General features: G+C 38.7%; 1 protein-coding gene across 5 annotated transcripts in view; it reads left to right on the top strand.

Annotated features, from left to right (window-relative positions):
- The window catches only part of LOC134212817 (leucine-rich repeat and fibronectin type-III domain-containing protein 3), a 557,799-nt gene that overhangs the window by 237,232 nt on the left and 298,574 nt on the right, over window positions 1–21,993 (top strand). For all 5 annotated transcript variants that reach the window (XM_062691021.1, XM_062691022.1, XM_062691018.1 and 2 more), the window contains one exon: window positions 2,611–2,691. The gene's annotated coding sequence lies outside the window, so the exon portion shown is untranslated. The remainder of the gene's footprint in view (window positions 1–2,610; window positions 2,692–21,993) is intronic.

The raw sequence follows: 21,993 nt of genomic DNA, 5'->3' as shown, positions 1-21,993 counted from the left end.
ACATGGGAAATACATAATAACTAGAGCTCTTGTTAATAAATTGTAAAACATATAATTTGTTGGTAGCAATATAGTTGCCACTGCCTTATAAAGGGTTAAAATGTGTTGTATGGTGGACTTCTAGTGCGAAGGTTTTTCTACAACTTTGCCTAATGGATCGTTTTTGAAATTCAACTAATAATGGAGTTATATCGCTAGTTGCAGTAGCTTAAACTAAATGATTGGAATTTTGATATCATTTAGTCTAAGTTAGCTATACTATAGCTATAACTCCGTTACTAGTGGATTTCAAACAGCGAACCATTAGGCAGAGTTGTAGAAAAACCTTCGCACTAGAAGTCCACCATACAACACATTTTGAAATTCAGCTTTTAGAATGAGTTATTGACAAACTACTAAATGATCGAACTCGAATTACTAAATGATCGATAAAATCCTTTGTTTTTTATATAAAAAAGTTAAAACAATCTCACCAAATTGATCCAATTCCGGATAAATATCACTTCTAGTTTCCACAAACGAATCACTTCTCTTTTCCAGAGCTATTATGAGCTATTCTTATTTCTGATATTATCACACAGCTACACATATTTCACCAAAGACATCTTCGTTTACAAACTACACAAACGATTTCGCGCTCTCAATAAAGAAATACACATTTTAAAGGTTACACAACGCGTAAATTTAAAACTTCAGATCACTTAAACCTTTTTCTTCTAGTTACATGTTAAAAATATAGACATCAGCCGAATATATTTCTTGCAGGAACATGGCAGCAAATTCAAAAGCAACCATCCGCGCGCATGGCTTGCTGCGATCAAATTAGTTGTCAGACTAAGTGGTGCCGAAAAAACCCAGAATGGTGAATATAACACCGGTCGATAATTACATTCACAAGACATAATTCCTTCGTAGAAAGCATGCATGAGCGGATTATATTCATCCATTGGTGAAAAGTGAGTGATACCAGTGAGAAGCAATGATTATGGTCACTCCTGACGGAATCCAGTTTTCAAAGTACTCGCGTTTTCAAGGGCACACCATTCGATACGGAAGCAACGCACAACTGTCATTTTTATTTTTCCACGCATGCTGCGACGCAGCAAAGCTTTTCTGACTTATCAAAACAACAAATAAAATAACAAATTGCTATAGAGACTGCCGAGCCGAAGTGCAAGTCTTTGTTTTAGAATAACTTGGAAAGCTGCTCGTCCACAACATCTATGGAAATGTAAATATAAATCATAACTCTTATTATCTATTTTACGCAACACTATTAGTTTGAATAATTTATTCAGTAAGGCTGTGATTACGTCAAACACTCATATTGCCAGCGCTCCAATAATTCATTCTGCATTCCTCGGATGTCACTTTCAACCTGTCCGATGAAGCTTTGTTCAAACAAAATTATTACGCAAAAGCTTCGTGGGAGTCTCGTCACTCGACAGCACGATAGACTCTAACACTTAGCGACCAGATTAAAACATTGAAAACAATTGTCTGCCACGCTCACATTACAAATGTTTATTGCGGGATGCGAAGACAGTAAAATTTTCGGGTTTTCTCTTTCGCATTTCCAAACAGGGAGAAAAATAGCTGCGTAACTGCTGCACACTCCAATGACTAAGTAACTTACATAATGCAACGAATCAGGGCAAAGACAAAACTTTTCCTCTGTGAAGAAACTTAGACCTAGTGAGACTGTGTCGTGACACAAAAGAATGAAGAACTTGCACGTTGATTAGTTTTTGGAATTCCGTCGAACTTTCTCCACAGCAGAGGAAATGCATCGCCTCAGCTGCTTTAACAACAATCGGAATTCTTTTTTTCCGCATAGAACGCATTCTAACGAATTCTATACCTACGCCCGATGGTGGAACGGGTGGAACAAGAAAAAAACCGACAGAACAAGCTGCGAAGAAAAGTTTTTCTTCCACCCGGGTTTTTCTTCCATCGTTTTGCCTTCCGATGAAAAGTTGAACCCAAGATGGAGCACAGTTTTGGACTATGACTGAGCTTGACAACGAGAGTGCATCTAGTTGCGGTCGGTCGAAACCTACTCAAAAGTGTCCGACCGTTGACACGCTGCTTGGACCGGCAACAACCGATGACATGATTGGTTTGGAGTGCAGCCAAGTCCGGAGGGAATTTTGACTCGGGGAAAAATCCCAGAAACATTATGCGCTTAGTTTTGTGATGGTTGTTTTCCTGTTTATTTCCCGAGAATACGGGAATTTTTGTACCGATTTTATCTGAGCGATGATTGTGTGGTGATGGGTGAGAGATGAATGTGAAAGGGGTAAAAGTGCAAGATCAACTTCAGCTGGGAGTTTCTTCGTTTATTATTATGCAGGACGTGGCAGAGGGAAAGAATTTCGGAACGGATTGTCTTGGCATTATAAAAACTTAAAAGGGATAAAAAATAACAATAACAGAGCGAACATGGGGTAATGTGATTTTAATGGACGTTTATTATGCACCGGATGAAGCTGACGTGACGGATTTGACAATGTTTTGCGTTGGAGAACTTTATGAGATATACAATAACGAGTATTTAATGTTGTATAACAGCGTGTTCTTATCATTTTTTTTTTGTTGTTTCAATTTCAGATCCAATTAAATGTGAATAATGTAGATGAACAACGGATTTGAATGTACACCAAGAAATGAGAGAGGCCAGCCAAATGAAAGGTATGCAAATCAATGTTTAGAAAAAACAAACTATAGTAAAGGGCAAGCAAAGAAAAGTTTATCCAGTTTTGGGTCGAACTAGCTTGCGCTCCTGTTATCATGGGAATAAATATAAGTTGATAACTGCATATTGAGTTGCACTTTGATTAAAGTATATTGATTAGTTGATTAGTTAAACTGTTGCATACACCTAACCAGAGAATGTACGATTTTCTTACAATTCTGAATAAAACACAGCTCAAATTTTTTGTATAAGAATCTAACAGCTTTGCATATGCCAAGTTCTTATACAAATTTTGGCAGATTCTTACACAGAATTGTAAGAAAATCTTACACTCACTGGTTGTGGGTACGATGACATCACGTATCAATTTTGAATTCAGATCCAACAAAGCTTATTCATCGACAAATTTTCCTTCCATTTAACTTTCTTGGAACGCAAAGGTTACAGCCGCAAATAAAACATTTTCATTGTTTCTGATCAATTTTTCAATTTAATCAATCAATTTAAGTTAGGCTAAAATCGGTTAAATGAAGTTCATTCCAAATTATAAAAAAAATACCTTTTTAGAATATGAGCAACTTTCATTCAAATATACGCTTGTAGAATTTGAAGAATAAGTATACTGATAGCTGTTAGGATAATGAATAAAGCCATCGCCATAAATTCGATTATTATTCAGCATCAGCAAACGATACTCTCTCCCGCACTCTAAACCACCGCATCCCATCAACCGTCCTAATGTACCGATCGAAATCCCAAAAGTAATCCAAAAGAACACCAGCTTTAAAAGCTGTTTCGATTAATTTTACGCTTTCCTTGGTTCCTCGCCTCCCATCATCTATCATCAATTTGGAAAGAAAGCAAACAATATCAAACGACACCCCGCCAAAGACCAGCGACAACATCATCCTTGTTGACGAACATAATGGTCCAAGTCGAACGGCGTCATCGTCACCAGCAGCAGCAACAACAACGGCAGCAGCAGCGGGCGGGAGCAAAAAAGCACCATTATTATCCCGACGACGACGGCAGCAGCAGCACCGGAATCTGCGTTTAGAAAAGAGGAAGGAAACTTTGCCAAGAATTAATTAAGCCATAAAACTGTGGCGTGCAGCTGTGCGGGGTCTTTTTCCTTCGGTTTCGTTGTCTCTGGGTCGGTGTGTCTACGACTTCGACGTTATGAATGGAACGGATCTATTTCGAGGGACGCCACAAGCTAAGCATCAAAACACCAACCGAACAGTTGCACTCAGTCAGTCGTTCGTTCGCCTTTATCGTTGTCTTCCGTGTCGGTCCAGTTGGTTCGGTTGCTTTCCGGAAGAAAGGAACAATCAAATATTGGCACACGAAATCGGACGATGATTGATTCCCGATTCTTGATTAAAAGCCCTCCGATAGATACGGCCATCATGGACTAATTAGTGTGTTTTAGACATCCGGTGGAGTTCTCGCGTTTTGAAATCGATAACTTGATGCTGGATGGGAATTCGGAGACGTGATTGATGGATGGATTTTATTGTCTGCAGAGTCGCTAAGGTTTTGAGAGTTTCAGAAATTTGTCGAATTGACCTCATTCCGTTAAGTCGCACAAGCACGAACAATGGAATAGGCTGAAAAGATAGAACCCAAACGTTTCTCACCAATCAGCAGTGCAGTGTGGGTGGTGATAATAGACACTTCAAAAACACTCTCCCATTGCATTGGGCAGCGACATAAAAGTATGTGGCAAATTTAAATTGGGGATGAAATTCAGTATATGAACTTGATGTAGAATGAAAAAAATGTTTTCAAATGATTGGAAATAATAATGAGCTTTCTGTGGACTGTGTTTCACACAGAAGAAAATTGAAAATTTAATGGAAATTTAATTAATTTTTGAATGGAATATGGATAAAATCTGATGGACATTTTGATGAATTTCGTTGAAATTTCGAAAAAAAAATCTAAGGAAATACGAATAGATTTCCGATAGAAATGAATTTTCTATAGAAATTTAAATAAATTCCCGATGGAAATTCGAATAAATTTTCGACGGAAAGCCAAATTTATTTCCTTTTACAATTCGAATACATTTTCTATGGAAATGTGAATGAAATCAAGATGGAATTTCGCATAATTTCTGATGGAAATTCAGAAGATTTTCTGATGAACATTCGAATGAATTTTAGATTACTATTTGAATAAATTTCCGAAATTATAATGTATAAACGAAGGAATGTGGATGAATTCCGATGAAAATGTTGATTCCGATGGAAATTCTTATTTACATCTGCTGAGAATATGGATAAATTTTTGATGAGAATTCGAATGAATTTCCGAATAAATTCGAATCAGTTTCCGATGGAAATCCGACGTATTCCTGATGCAAGTTAAGATAAATTTCAGATGGAAGAATTAATTTCTGTTTAAAATACGAACCAATTTCCGATGGAAATTCAAATTTTCTGGCGAAAATTTCGATAGAAATTTGGATGAATTACGAGAAAAAAATTATAAAAAATTTTGATGTAAATTTGGATAAATCTTATGCAGATATAAATGAATTTTTGAATAATTGAAAATTTGAATTGACAGTCGGATGAATTTTCGATTGTAATATGCGATAATATGAATGAACTGCCATGGAACTTCGAATGCATTTTCGATTAGACCTGTGCGCCGCCGCGCCACGCCGCCGCCGCCGCCGACACTTATTGACGTACGCCGGTTGGCTCTACGCCGCCGAATTTCGTATTTCACGCCGATGTTTGGCCAACACAAAAATCACATTATGCAGTGCCTTCGGATCTGCCGAAACAAGGCAACCTATCAGGCATTGAATAAATAGCTATTACAGCTTTAGCAGATTTGTTTGCTTTTATCCCTGTCACTTTAACCCGCTTCGGCGTGTTAAATGTTAGGTCATCCAAGAACTTCTTGGCTGCAGACCTACAAATCAATGAGCGTAGCGATGAATTTCTAATCTCATATGTAACTTCATGTGGAATAACCACATTCTGGTCGCATTGGTTGGTTCATCATCTTTTTAAACGTTTGATTGTTACTTATCTTAATTAATCCAGTGCTAATAAACGCGGCTACAAATCAACACCATAATGAATGTTGGATTTGGATTCCCAGTCTGATTTTTTTAGCTTCGCTGGGTATGGAGTATCATTCTGTTAGCCTCGTGATATGCAAATGTAAAAATGGTCTTTTGGCATCTGGAGCTGGAGCACGATGGGGCACGTGACCCACCAAACTGAACACTTCCTTCACTCTTCCTTGTAATTGCTAGAATTGTTTTGAAAAAAAAAAAAATTGTTTAGATTTTTTTCGATAGACAATTCTTAAAGAATTTTCTTGGCTTTCTTGAAATAATTACCAGGAAGTCCTGGAGGAAGTTCTGAAGGAATACCTGAAGAAAATTCTTAGAGTCTTGAGGAATTTCTGGATATATATCCGTTGTAATTTCTGGAAGATTTTCTTAAGGAATCTCTGGAGAAAATTCTAAAGAAATTCTTGGAGGAATGTCCAAATAAATTATTTAAGAAATTTAAGAATGTCGGTAATTCCTTTAGGAGGTCCTTTGGAAATTGTTCTAGGAATTCGTACGGAGATATCTGAAAATTCGTCCTAGAGTTTTGGAAGGAATTGGCGTAGGAAATTCCAAAGGAATTACTAGATTAATTTCCGAGGGAATGGAATGTCTTATGGAATACCTAGAAAAACTCCAGTGGAATTGTTAAAATAGTTTCCGAAGGAATTTTGTAGAAATTTTAAAAAGTCTGTTTGTATGTATGTAGTTATCCATCACCCTAGCTTAAGTTTTGCTCTGCATGCGGCTCCACGCAATAGTACAATTGGATTTATTTACCATTCTGCTTTCAATGCACTGCTGTGTGAAGGGCAAAAAACGGAGGTTGCGGACCCCTAAGCAGAGACACTTACGCGAAGCCCGAGGGATAGAGAGAATCTCCTTTCAACAATGTAATCCAACAGACTAATAAATAGATTCACAATCCTTTTTGAGCTTTCCGAGGGTTGGCTTCTTTGAGCAAGGGCGCGTCGAATCCATTACATCTGTGGGAAAGTGATAGATGGGTATGAGAAGAAATTATTAAAAGTATTCCAAAAAAAGAATGTCTGAAAGAATTTCTGATGAAATGGTCAGAATTAATCTTATAAGAATTTTTGAAGGAATTTTCAGAAGAATTTCTTAAGAAATTTCATAAGGCCCTAAGAAGTTCCGAAGCAATTCCTGAAGGGAATTTCAAAGAATTTGTGGATTTTTTTAAAGGATTTCCTGGAGAAATTCTCGACCGAATTCCTAACGGAATTTTTGAAGGTATTTTAGAACCAGTTTCTTGATGTCTTACCCAATAATTTCCTGAATATTTTTGCTAGGGAATTATTTAAGGTATTTTTGGAAAAAAAAATCTGTAGAAATTTTTCGAAAGAATTCGTGCAGTAAATTCCTAAAGCATTCTTGAGAATATCCGAATATCTACAATCTCGATATTTTGGGAGTTTCTTGGCATGTAGTCTTGATTCTAAAGTCAAAACTGAGTTTGTTTTACTACTGTCCAGACTTTCGAAGAGAGTCTTTGAAGTTCATTTAAAAAATCTGTTAGAAAATCTTTTTAGGTTTTCTTTCGTTTATTCCTTCAAGAATTGAGTCGGAAATTTCTCCAGGAGGTAATTTTTTTTCAGAAATTCTTAGGAAATTCCTTCAATAAGCCATACAAAATTCATACAGGAATAATTCCGGAAAGAATTCTAATTTGGAGGAATTTTTAAAGGAATTTTCAAAGAAATATCCAAAGGCATTTGAGTGTTAAACTTATTTTCAATTGAAAAGTCAATCGAAGATTTCCCAGAAAACATTATGAAGCGATTCCCGAAGGAATTTTAAAAGAAATTTTCGAAGTTCTACAGGAATTTTTGGAAGAGTTGCTAAAGGAATTTCCGGAGAAATGTCCGAAAAAAAATTCCTATAGCAACTTGGTAGGGTTTGGGTCACCGTGAACTTTTATATCGTTAATTTGTTGATATTTTTCGGTGAAAACTAAACAAAACACTTTGCATAATTTTGCATAACTTTTCGGCCTACTGCTTTTCAGCCATCATCAGATTTAAAATTTATTGAAACATAGTTTACAATTTTTATTTTAAAAAAATACAAAGTACAATTTTCTTCTACCCACTTGCAATTGATCAAACGTTCACCACCAGTGTGGGTTTCAAACTAAAAACCCCCCAAAATTTCTGCATCCCACACGATGCTCTGCGTGACGTCACGCAGATGTAAAAATTCTGATGTAAATTTGAATGTATTTATATGAAAATTCTAAATGGGAATGAATGCCTGATGAAATTGCGAATGAAGATTTGATGGATCTTCTTCTTCTATGGTTCTACATTCCAACGGGAACATGGCCTGCTTTTCAACATAGTATTCTATTAGCATTTCCTCAGTTATAATTTGAAAGTTTATCTATGCCTACCATTGCATCAGGTTTTATCTTGTGTGGCAAGAAGAATGGATAGACTATGTCCAGGGATTCGAGAATGTTGCCCACCCAATTATTTATTTATTTATTCAGACTAAGGCCGAAGTGGCCTGTACGGTATATAAGAGTCTTCTCCATTCGGCTCGGTCCATGGCTACTCGTTGCCAACCACGCAGTCTACGGAGGGTCCGCAAGTCATCTTCCACCTGATCGATCCACCTTACCCGCTGCTCACCTCGCCTTCTTGTGCCCGTCGGATCGTTTTCGAGAACCATTTTCACCGGGTTACTATCCAACATTCTGGCTACGTGCCCGGCCCACCGCAGTCGTCCGATTTTCGCAGTGTGAACGATGGATGGTTCTCCCAGCAGCTCATGCAACTCGTGGTTCATTCGCCTCCTCCACGTACCGTCCGCCATCTGCACCCCACCATAGATGGTACGCAGCACTTTCCTTTCGAAAACTCCAAGTGCGCGTTGGTCCTCCACGAGCATCGTCCAGGTCTCGTGTCCGTAGAGGACTACCGGTCTAACGAGCGTTTTGTAGATTATCAGTTTGGTACGGCGGCGAACTCTATTCGGAGTCCAAAGTACGTACGATTTCCAGCCACTATGCGTCTCCGAATTTCTCTGCTGGTGTCATTTTTGGCAGTCACCAGTGAGCCCAAGTACACAAATTCTTCCACCACCTCGATTTCGTCACCACCGATGCAGACTCGCGGTGGGTGGCTCACATTGTCTTCTCTTGAACCTCTTCGACGTGTTGATGACTAGTCCAATCCGCTTAGCTTCCCTCTTCAGTCTGATGTAGGCTTCCTCCATCTTCTCAAAGTTACGTGCCATAATATCTATGTCATCGGCGAAGCCAAATAGCTGGACGGACTTATTGAAAATTATACCGTCAAGCCCTTGGACATAGTCCCTGCTGCCCGTATGTTGCCCACCCAAGAACATCCTAAATTGGACCGCGAAACGAACTCGTCATCTCCGGATTGGCAAACCTACGCCATTGCACCCAAGGCTAACTGGAGACCCCAGATTTGATGCATATTCGGCTAAATTTTCTATGCTAATTCGGATGATTTTTCGACATAAAATCAAATATATTGCCAATGGAAATAATGGATGAATATCTGAAGGAAATTTTCACTCAATTATTCACACGAACTTCCAGAGGAAATTAATTTTAAATTTCATTGGAAATTTATTTATATTTACATCGAACTTTCATGCAACTTTCCATCAGAAAATCATTCAAGAATTCATTCGAATATTCCTCAAATGTGCATTTGCATTTCCATCGAAAATTCATTTGTAAATTCATCTATAATTCTTTTAAATTTTCATCGGAGTCATCTAAATTTCCATCAGAGCTCATTCAAATTTCTATAAATTTCATTCGAATTTTAATCAAGAATATCAGGAATTCATTCGAATATACATCGAAAACGAATTTAAATTTCTATCATTTGCATTCCCATACAAAAATTCATTAAAACTTCTTATAAAATACAATTCATTAGATATTCCATTGAAATTCATCCGAATTTTAAAGAAAAAATCCTTCGAAATTCCATCGGAAATGCAGCCGAATGTCTATCGAAACTTCACTATCCAATCCGTTCCTGGGTGGACGTTAGGCAGAATAACAACGATTTCAATAATGCTTGTTCTCTCATATGGCCCTCTGCTAATCTTCAGTTTCTATTCAATTCACACTTGCCCCTCGCTTGCGGTGTCAGTTGAATCTGTATGTTCATTACTTTTATCTACTCCCTTTCGCTTTGAGTAGTATAATTATCACCGAAAAAAGCCAATAAATTAATTTCGATAAATTTTCATCAACAATTCATTTCCATCAGAAAGTCATTTATGTTCCAAATGGAAATTCATCCCAATAACCATCGAAAATGTATACTATTGTCAACGAAAATTCATTCAAATTTGCATCGAAAATTCATCCGAAAATTCATCGGAAATTTATTCGAAAATCCTTCGGAAGTTTTCATCCGAATTTCCATCAGAATTCATCCAAATTTTCACTAGAAATTCATCCGATAGTCCATTGGAAATTCATCCGGATTTCAATCGGAAATTCATTCAGATTTATATCGAAAGATCATTAGAAGTTCTATGAAAAATCATTCAAATATTCATTGGAAATCATTTGCAATTCCAACAAAAATTCATTCATAAATCCATCGGAAACTCATTAAAACTTTCATCAGAAACTTATGAGACTTTGCATCGGAAATTCTTTCGAATGTTTATCTGAAATTCATTCAAATTTTCTTCGAAAATTTATCTGTATTTCCATCAGAAAATCATTCAAATTTACATTACAAATTCGATCATATTTCTCACGGAAATCACGGTTATTCAAATATTCACCTGATATTCAATTGCATTTTTATAGGAAAGTTATTCAAAAATTCATCGGAATTTCATTCGAAAATTCATGCGAAATTCATCGGAAGTTTTTTTTAGAATTTTCATATGAATTCATCCACATTTCCATCAAAGTTTATCCGAATTTTCATTCTAATCTACAACGGAAATTCATTCGAATTGTATTAGAAATTTATTTAAATTTCAATCAAAATTTTTTTCGCTTTCCTCTCGGAAGTTCATTTCAATATCCATCGGAAACTCATTCGCAATTTCATAATTTCATCGGAAATTTATTTAACTTTCCATTGGAAACTCATTAGACCTTTTATCGGAAACATATTGAACTTAGTTTTGGGAATTCATTCGAATTTTCATCGAAAATTCATTTAATCTATTATCAAAAATTCATTCGTTTTTCCGTCGGAGTTGAGTCACTTTTTAAATTGAAATTTATGCGAATTTTCAACGATAGTTCTTTCCAAGAAATTCATTCCAATTTTTATCGGAAGTTCATTCTTATTTCCTTAAAAATCATTTGTTTTTTAATCAGAAACTCATTGGAATTTTATTCGGAAAATTATTAATATTTCAAGTGGCTATTCCTCCGGATTTCCATAAGAAATTCATTCGAGCTTCCTAATTTCCAAAAAACAGTGCATAAAAGTCTATCCCATTCAGCTCGGTCTATGGCTGCACGTTGCCAACCACGCAGTCTGCGGAGGGTCCGCAAATCGTCGTCCACTTGTGTCGAACCACCTTGTAACCGTTCAAGAAAACACTCTGAAGAAGTGCGATAAACGCCACCCTCGTTACCTAGAGACCACTGGTCGTGTTAAGGATTGCCCGACTAAGCTGTTTTAAGCAGTAGCGCAATCTTCTCCAGGTTATCGAACGGTTGATTAATTTGTTTTTATTAAACGTACTGGCTACAAGAATAATATCAGCAATGCAATACACCGGAGGTATGTAACAAAGCGGAGGAAAGAGACGTGCTCAAGATCAACGTAAAGTGAAACGTAATACGAAAGACACCCGGGCGGACAAAGTTACCATAGGGCTCAGCGCGTAAGAAATAAAGAGAACATAATTATGTTGAATTCATTTTATGTATTCATCGTTTCGTTTTTTCGTTTACGAATGTGTGTTGTACCGTGTAACATGGCCATGACTCACATACCTGCGCAGGATTTAGAACGGTGCTGGCGGTCCGGGAGTTCATCGGACGAGGGGTGCACCAACATCGCACGATATTTTGCCAACAGTGGCGGCGAGGCAAAAAAGATCCTCGGGTGGGCGTTGCACGGCGCTGCCACCGATCGTGCGGAAATAGCTCCAATCCTTGATGGCCGAAATATAGATGCGGGGGAGGGTATCGGCTGGTCCAGTACGCTACCAGATCATTCGTCGCCGAACGCAGGAAGGCTGGAAAAAGTCCACTCCGTCCGTTTGACTGCCAAGGAACTGGCGGGCCAGGATGAGCGCGGTCGTCACCGTAATCGTCCTCACGTGGACGAATTCCAAAAAAAAAGATGGCGGGAAAATGCCAACGAGCTTGTCGCTCGGATAAAAAAAGCGCCCGTTGGACGCTAGGTTCCAACGAGAAACGAAATTAAAATAAAGCCAATAAATGAATTCATTAATAAAATTACCTTTTGTACAGATTTAGAATCTCACAAGAGCGCAGAGTTTCCGCTTCTCGTGATCTAGATCGAAAAACTAATTTAAAAAAACAAATCAAAATTAATTTAATATTAACGTTTCACTCCATGTCAAATCACTTGAACTTTTTATATTCCATTACATTTAATTAAATTCTACTGAAATAAAGACTAACCTTAAATTGCAAAAATAAAAACTTTATCACCGAAACTAACTGTCCGCACTTTAGCCGATATGATTTAGAAATGGCTGAGCAAGGCATTCAGAAATACTATTGAACCTTAAAAGTATGTACTTTCAAAAATTTTAACTAATACTATTAAACGATTTTTAGACAAGTGATCCACAGTTTATTTTATTGCAATATTTGGAGGCCATCTACGTTTAATCCGCAAAGTATTCATTAGTTCGATATTGAAGCTTTTATCCAAGCCAATAAAGCTTTTTTTATAACCGGAATTTAATGCTTTTTTAATTGTGCTGTATTGTAAATAGTTCTTAAAATAAATAATTATTTTTGTTTTCAATCTAATTCAAGCTTATTTTTTAAATATTGAAAAATCTTTTTATTGAAAAGTTGAAAAACGTTACGACCTTGCTCGCTGTGCACCTCGCCATCATGTTCCCGTCGGATCGTTGTCGAGAACCATTTTCACCAGATTACTGTCCGACATTTTGGCAACGTGCCCGGCCCACCAAAGTCTTCAGATTTTCACGGTGTGAACGATGGATGGTTATCCCAACAGCTGATGCAACTCGTGGTTCATTCGCCTTCTCCACGTACTGTCTGCCATCTGCACCCCACCATAGAAGGTAGGCAGCATTTTCCTTTCGAATTACATTGGTAATGCATTCAAATATCCATCGAAAATTCATTCGAATATTCATCTGAAATTCAGTTGCATTTTCGAAAATTCATCGGAGTTTCATTCGAAAAGTCATGGGAAGTTCATTTTTATAAGAATTCATCCCAATTTCCATCAAAATTCATCCGAATTTTCATTCTAATATTCAACGGAAATTCATTCGAATTTGTATAAGAAGTCCATTTCAATTTCAATCAAAAATTTATTCGCGTTTCTAATGGAAATTCATTTCAATATTCATCGGAAACTAATTCCCAATCCCGACGAAAATTCATTCGCAATTTCATACTTTCATAAAAAATTTATTTGAATTTCCATTGAAAACTCATTAGACCTTTCATCGGAAACTTATTGAACTTTGCTTTAGGAATTCATTCGAATTTTCATCAAAAATTCATTGAAACTATCATCAAAAATTTATTCGTCTTTTCGTCAGAAATACGTTCGAGTTTCTATCAGAAATTGATTCAAATTTCAAATAAAAACTCATACGAGTTTTCATCGAAAATTCTTTCAAATTCCAACAGAAATTCATTCGAACTTTTATCGGAAATTCATTCAAATTTCCATCAAAAATGCATTCGTATTTTATTCGGAAATTCATCGGAATTTTAATCGAAAATTCATTCATATTTCTAGCGAAGAATCATCTGGTTTTCTATTAGAAATTCATTCGAATTTCCATTTAAAATTTATTAAAATCTATATCGAAAATTTATTCGAGTTTCCATAGAAAATGCATTTGAATTTCCATCAGAATATCGTTATACTTCTAAATTTTCATCGAAAAATCAATCAACTTTCAATCGCAATTTCATTTAAATTTCCAATGGAAGTTTTTCCGAGATTCCTCGGGAAGTCATTCGAGTTTCTTTTAGAAATTTTTTCGAATTTCCATCTGAAATAAAAAAAAATCAGTTAAAATTGTAATGAATTTCTTCTATTTGAAATATGAATAAATTTCGGATGCAAATTCGAACGAATTTCTAATGGAAAACTAAATGAATTATCGATGAAAATTTGAATTTGAATGAATTCCCGACGTAAGAACTAATGAGTTTCCGATGGAAGATCTTATGATTTTTCGATGGAAATTTAACTGAATTTCCGATGAAATTTTGATTGAATTTTCGTTGGATTTGCGAATGAATTTCCGATGTATATCAGAACGAAATTCCAATAAATTAAATTACGAATAAAATTTACTTTTTCAGCCGGCTGGTTTCCAAGAAAGCAAGAAAGCCAGGCCAGTTAATTTTATTGGAATGGTAGTCCACGCGATATTTGCGAACGTAGGGAACGCTTCTATGATGATTGCTGTGAGACAGTCTTCACTTCTTTCAAGTATCGGATGCAGAATCATATGGAGATCATGTTGAAACAACAATACAAGAATATCGTTTTAAATCCTAACTTGAGCGCTCATTTTGTGTTTTGGACCGCACAGCTGCGTAGATCAAGTTGAAATGCATCGTCAGAACCAGTGCTCCCCGCGTTTGAAGCTTTTTAAAAGAAATTTATCATGAGGTATAGCCTCCCGAATCAGTTCTTTATCATGACAGCTAACGAAAAAAGTCTCTCATGGTATGCCACATATTGTATAAGTATACAGAGATGATAAGTGAGAAACTTTTTCTTTCTCTTTTTGATTCAATTTGGTAATTTGTGAACTGTTTCTAATAATAAACTAATCATAAAAAAATCATAAAATCACAAAAAAATAAAATAAAAAATCATAAAAATTAAATTATTATCACTAGAAGGTGATGTCTTCTTCTTCTTATTGGCATTACATCCCCATACTGGGACAGAGCCGCCTCGCAGCTTAGTGTTCATCAAGCACTTCCACAGTTATTAACTGCGAGGTTTCTAAGCCAGGTTACCATTTTTGCATTCGTATATCATGAGGCTAGCACGATGATACTTTTATGCCCAGGGAAGTCGAGACAATTTCCAATCCGAAAATTGCCTAGACCGGCACCGGGAATCGAACCCAGCCACCCTCAGCATGGTTTTGCTTTGTAGCCGCGCGTCTTAGGGGAAAAGTGGGTAAAACCGACACCTTAAGCAACTTTACAGTTTCCCAATCTATGAAGCAATTTTCCGGTCTAGAAATTTCATACAACCATACTTTGGCTCTTCATGCATCAGTCCATGAGGTCTCACGACAATATTTCTTGATAGAATTTGATTTATGATGAAAACGCGAACAGTCCATCTTCCAGCCCAAACAACTGGGGTGCGGGTAAGATCGACACCACATGAGGGTAAAACCGACACATCAAGTCGTTATGGAATCGAACATCAGAACAATTCCCGAGCAGCACAAGTCAAGCAAAACAGGTTGCAGCAACTTGTGTGTGACTAAATCTGGTCACATACGAGTTGCAGTAACCTAAGTGGAACATGTGTGCTGCTAGGGTTCTAAATGATGTTACAACATGATTGAAAATGTTTAACAATATTCATTTTGATATTTGTGTATGAAATTCATGTTTAGGAGTCACTCATAAACGATGGTTGAACTAAATTTTATATATTCAAAATCATCACCACATATTTTATTTAGTTTCTTTAGTGGGTCGGGTGAAAAATATATAGAGTATAAGAATGTTAGTAACAAATCTACTAACTGCTGTAAATATTGACCTACATTTAAATTTCACTTATTTTAAAAAGTAGTTTATAACGGCGATTTAAAATAAATGCGTATGATGCAGTTATGACAAGAAATGAAAATGACTAGTTCCGTAGGTGACAAGCTACATACTTACAGGGGTGAAAATGGATCACGAAAGAACCACACTTGAGAACGGATTGAACATATCTAAAAGCAAAAAAAAGCCTAAAAATACGGTTCTTCTTTGAGCGCTATTGTTATCCGGCCTACAGGTTTTCCTTGATGGCTCAATATTACCCCCTAGACCTATTGTCACGTCCAATGATGATATGGTATGTAATCAGTCTATGATTAAGTTATATTCCCCGGCGCCTCGTTTTCCAATACTTGAATTATATTATGCGAATGATGAGTCTAATAAAACAGAGGTATTTCGTAATTCAATGGCAGGTGTCGAATTTACCCCAACTGATAACATAATAATGATGAGATACATGTGGATGTTTATAATTAAAAAAGTTAACTATTTTTCCACAACATACACAAAATGATGTTCAATTATGGATCAGAGATGGATTAAATACTGAAAATCAACAAATTATTGTCGTAAGAGCTTATACACGGATGCCAAAATTTTACATAACTCATCTCCTCAATGGTGATCAATGCTAATTATCTGTTTATTATGACTCTTACACGTCTCCACCAGTTACAAAATGACAAGAAATACAAGAAATCAAACGTTTATTCAAAGTCTGTCGAAATTCTGTCCGATAATCACTTGAAATCAGAGATTTGAAGTGGTGTCGGTTTTACCCGCAGTGTCGGTTTTACCCATAATTCCCCTACCGCATGGCTAAGGAGGGCGCAGAAGGTGATGTGTTCAGCCTAAAGTTCGAATGATCATTTTGATGAAAGTGAGTGAAAGAAATAGTTTCAGGAATTATTCTTTTTTTTTAACGAGACTTCATCCAACAGAATGTATTCGATCGACTATCGAATTGGCTAATGGCTAGGCTGTCTTCCGTCGCCTAAAACCGTGGCGGGTCTTGTAGCTCGCTGTCCAATCCTGCCACCAAGCTTTGCCTGTTGGATGGGAGTAGGCTCAGATGCCCTTTCCTGACTTGCGCTGATCTGGCTCTGAACACTCAAGCATAGACAAACAGACGTAACAGCTTGAACAATTTTCTGAAAAATTCATCGTCCACCACCATCTTGCGAGCATGTTGCACGAAACAATATTTTGTATGACATTGTCACCAGAAGGCGCTGGAGTAAAATGGAGTCAAATTCGAAGGATTACGATGCTAGCGCCTCTAGTTGTGAAACGCGCAACCAATCAAATTCGAATTGAACGTTGAAGTCATGGTCGATGGTATTTTTTCTAGTTTTACGTCTGTTTGTCTGTGACTCAAGTGTCAACTCTTGCATGGTCATCGTAACCATGGGATCATTAAAGGCGACTACGTCAGAAGGATTCGACGGCAGCCACAAGGGGGACCCAACAATAATGAGTGATACAAAAAATAAATCTTTCGACGATGTGTTGGGGGCCCCACACACGCTCCGACATGTTGTACAACTTTGACTCCGCCCCCAGGAAATTTGGTTCGGTCGGAGTAAAGTCGGATCGTCTGTGGGCAAGTTGTACGACTGTTGGACGGACGGTTTCAAAGTTGCAAAGTTTGTCGGATGAAATCAAAACAGTTTGATTTTGCTCCGACTTGTGGTGGGCGGAGTCAAATGTTGTACAACCAGGTTGCATTGTGTGTGGTGTTGTTGTACAACACTGTTGCTTTCAATTCTTCTGATGGAATACCCAGGAGCAGAAAGTGATTTTAGCGATAATACAGGACAGGAAATAAGATAATATGCGATAATAATAATAATAATAGAATAATAATAAGAATATTAGACTCGTGCGCCGGTGATTTTCTTGCGCCGCCGCCATATGAAAATTGACCACGCCGCTTGGCCATCAGGCCTCTTGTTAAACAGCGTATGCTCGATCAAACATATTTTGTTCTAAAACCGCCAGACAATTTAATTATTGATTGATTTTCATTGGCTTTTATCGGTGAGATCGAACTAAGCTCAAAGTGGAAGGGAGCATGTTTGTAAAGCACGATGAAGCACAGAATTGAAAGTTATCGCAAGCGAGCGACAAGTATGAAATTGAATAGAAGTTGAAACGTAAGCAGAGGGCCATTGAAGAACAACACGAAATTGAAATCGCTGTTATTTTACCTAACGTCCACCCAGGAACGGCTTGGCTGATAGTGTGTGAACTATCTCACCAAGACAGGCAAAATAACAGCGATTTCAACCTGCTGATATGTTGTTCGGCGTTCGGAGACAGTTCTAGCGATCAGTGGCATTTTTCAGATATTCCAGCAGGTTGAAATCGCTGTTATTTTGCCTGTCTTGGTAAGATAGTTCACACACTATCAGCCAAGCCGTTCCTGGGTGGACGTTAGGTAAAATAACAGCGATTTCAAGTGTTGTTCTTCAATGGCCCTCTACGTTTCAACTTCTTCAATCTCATACTTGTGGCTCGCCTATAACTTTCAATTCTGTGCTTCATCGTGCTTTACAAACATGCTCCCTTCCACTTTGAGCTTAGGTAGTTCGATCTCACCGATAAAAGCCAATGAAAATCAATCAATAAGTTTCTCGCGGTGATGAAACCTCATAAACAAACAATTTAATTATTCAAAAAATGTCCCAAATTTCTAGAGCAACTTCTGGGGGAATTCCGAAAGGAACTATGGAGTTATTTCCGAGGTAACAAACGGAGAACATTCTTTAGAAAATCTATCATAACTGGGAAGACAACGGCTGAAGTCACGTGAAACATCTTCGAAGGCATTAAAATCCCTTTCTAGACGTGAGCAGTTTTGCGAAGTATCACGCTTGAAGCTTAATAATAGCAAAATCCAATACCTGCGAGAACTTACGGAGAAATTCCTGGAGAAACTTCTGAAGGAACTCCTGGAGGAACTTCCGGAGGAATCCATGTAGGAACTTTCGGAGGAATTGCTAGAGAAGCTTGCGGAGGAAATCCCGGAGAAACTTCCCGAGGAAATCCTGGAGGAACATCCTGAGGAACTCCTAGAGGAATTTCTTGAGAAATTCCGGGAGGAACTTCGGAATTTCTGGAGGAATTTCGGAATTCCGGGGGGAACTTCCGGAGAAACCCGTAAGGGAACTTCCAGAGGAATTCCTGGAGGAACTTCCGGAGGGTCTCCTGAAGCAATTTCCGGAGGAACTCCGGGAGAAACTTCCGAAGTAAATCTAGAAGGAATTTCCGGAGGAACTCCGTGAGGAACATCCGGGGGAATTCCGGAAGAACATCCGAAGGAGCTTCCGGTTGAATTCCGGGTTGAACTTCCGGAGCAATTTCTGGAGAAGCTTCCTGAGGAATTCCGGGAGAAACCTTCTGAGAAACTCCTGGAGTAACTTCCAGAGAATTTTTCGAAGGAACTCCGGGAGGGAGTTTCCTAGGAGGAATTTCCGGAGGAACTCCGGGAGGAACATCCGGAGGAACATCTGGAGGAATTCGGGGGGAACATCTGGAGGAATTCCGGGAGAAGCTTCAAGAGGAATTCCGGGAGGAATTTTTTGAGGAATTCCGGGAGGAACTTCTGCAGGAATTCCAGGAGGAACTTCCGGTTGAATTCCGGGTGGAGCTTCCGGAGCAATGCTTGGAGGAACTTCCAGTGGAATTCCGGGAAGAACTTCCTGGAGGAATTCCGGCAAGAACTCTCGGAGAAATTCTGGGAGGAACTTCCGGAGGAATTCCGGGAAGAACTTTAGGAGTAATTCCGGGAGGAACTTCCGGAGGAATTCCGGGAAGAACTTTCTGAAAAAATCCGGGAGAAACTTCCGGAGGAATCACGGGAGGAACTTCCGGAGGAAATCCGGGAAGAACTTCCGGAGAAATTCCGGGTGGAGCTTCCGGAACAATTTTTGGAGGAACTTCCGAAGGAATTTCGAGAGGAACTTCCGGAGGAATTGCGGGAGAATCTTCAGTTGGAATTCCGAGAAGATTTTCCAGAAGAATTCCGAGAGGAGCTTCCGCAGGAATTCCAAGAGGAACTTCCGGTTGGATTCCTGGTGGAGCTTCCGGAACAATTATTGGAGGAACTTCCGGAGCAATTTCCAAAGGAATGCCGGGAGGAACTTCCGGAGGAATTCCAGGATGAACTATCGGAGTAATTTCGGGAGAACTTCCGGAGGAATTACGGGAAGAACTTATGGAGAAGGAACTTACGTAGGAATTCCCGGAGGAACTTCCTGAGGAATTCCTGGAGTAACTTCCGGAGGGATTCTTGGAGGAACTTGAACTTGGAACAATCCAATTCTATTTTCTGGAGGAACTTCCGGAGAAATTCCGGGAGGAGCTTCCGAAGGAATTCAGGGAGGAACTTCCGGATAAATTCTGGGAGGAACTTATGGAGGAATTCAGGGAAAGCTTCCGGAGGAATTCCGGGAAGAATTTTCGGAAGGAACTTCCGGAGGGATTCCGGAAGGAACTTCCGGACGGAACTTCCGGAGAAATTTCTGTAGGGACTTCTGGAGGAACTGCAGAATAAACTCCGGGAGAAACTTCTGGAAGAACTTCCGGAGGAACTTCCAGGGAAATTCCGGGATGAGCATCCGGAGGAATTCCTGTATGAACTGTGAAAATCCGATTCCAATACAATTCAAATCCACTTCCAATCCAATCACAATCAAATACAATTTCAACTCTAAACAAATTTCAATCGCATTCCAATCCATCATCACTAAATATTCAATAACATGCCATTCACGTTCCAATAAAATTCAATTCAATCCACAACCTATCTAATTCTAATCCCATTCCAATTCAAATCCAATCTAATTGCACTCCAATCCAATTCCATTCCAATTCAGTATTCGTGAAAAAGCACCAAACACATCAGCATATACAGAAAGAAAATGACTAAATATTACGTTTGGTGGAGTTTTGGTTGTACCAACTGTTCGTCAGACGGTTGTACAAACTAAATAGGTCGCACAAACTTGGGGGCGGAGTCAAAGTTGTACAACATGTCGGAGCGTGTGTGGGGCCCCTTAGTTATGGATGTGGTAAACCTCTTTGCCAAAGGGGGTTTGGCGTGGTCTCCTCCCAGGGAGGCGAAGAGCAGAGTGACGGAGGCTGCAATTAGCAACACCAGAGTCATCCCTGCAGTGATGGGGCATAGCCCTATCAGCACGCTTGGCGGGCACTATCCCGGGATGTGGATGGTCACCAAGCAACTCGATAATATCATCGAGTTCGCGAGCGCAAAGCAGAACATCAGTAAAGAAGTGAAACAGAACCTTCCGATGCTCCGCCAGGCTGTTCGCGTCGCAGGACAAGAACAAGATGTGTTTACCAGGTGGTGGGAAGAGAGAAGGTCGACAAAGGTGCCCCGACCGATGTCTTCTCCGTCCTTGGAGGAGCGACTAAGGCCCAAGAGGCAATTGATTTCGCCCTGACAGGCAATGAAGAAAAGACTGCGCCTAACCCGAAACGGCTTAGGCAGCGATCTGGCGAAGGCGCTCAGAGCCAAACGACGTGCGACCACAAAGGCCAAACGTCGTCTGGAGCAGATCGGGGTGCAGAGGAGCCCGAAGGGCGTCGACCCGAGAAGGTGACTTCTCGGTCCAAAAAGGCGAAAGGCACCAACCAAGTTTCCCGGCCGCAAGAGGGTACCAGCTAGCCTGTGCCATCGGAACAAGGGACGAAAATCCCTGGCAGGGCGAATCAGAAGTCGAACACACCATTCGGGTTTGTTGCCTTTTGTGAAGGCGCATTATTAAAAATAAATAAGTTATTTTCAAGAACAACTTTCTATACAAAAGAAAGCTGATCCGAGAAGAAATGTCTTCAATGTACAAGTACAGTCCCTTCATTTTCAAAGTACAAGTACAGTACTTCCGTTGTCCAACGTCTACCTTGCGGTTGTGGCTTGTACAGCTGATTTTTTTCAATCTACACGAGATGAATGAAAGGCACAGGTATAAATATTTCTCAGAATTGCATGCTGACACTTTTAAATGAATGATTTTGTTATTTCTAATCTAATCTAATCTAATCTAATCGAACACAAACGCAGCCAGTACAAAGAAAGCATCCTGGAAAATCATTGAGTTAGATTATGCCCAATAATTTTTCTTGTCAATATTGAGGCTCACAGCGTACCAGTGGTATGACATGAACTTCAAAGCGGCCAGGCCCACTGCGTTGTGTTTGCCGCAGAGA

This window comes from Armigeres subalbatus, chromosome 2 (genome assembly GCF_024139115.2).
Source record: "Armigeres subalbatus isolate Guangzhou_Male chromosome 2, GZ_Asu_2, whole genome shotgun sequence".
NCBI lineage: Eukaryota > Metazoa > Arthropoda > Insecta > Diptera > Culicidae > Armigeres > Armigeres subalbatus.
This window is presented reverse-complemented; position numbering and strand designations above follow the sequence as displayed.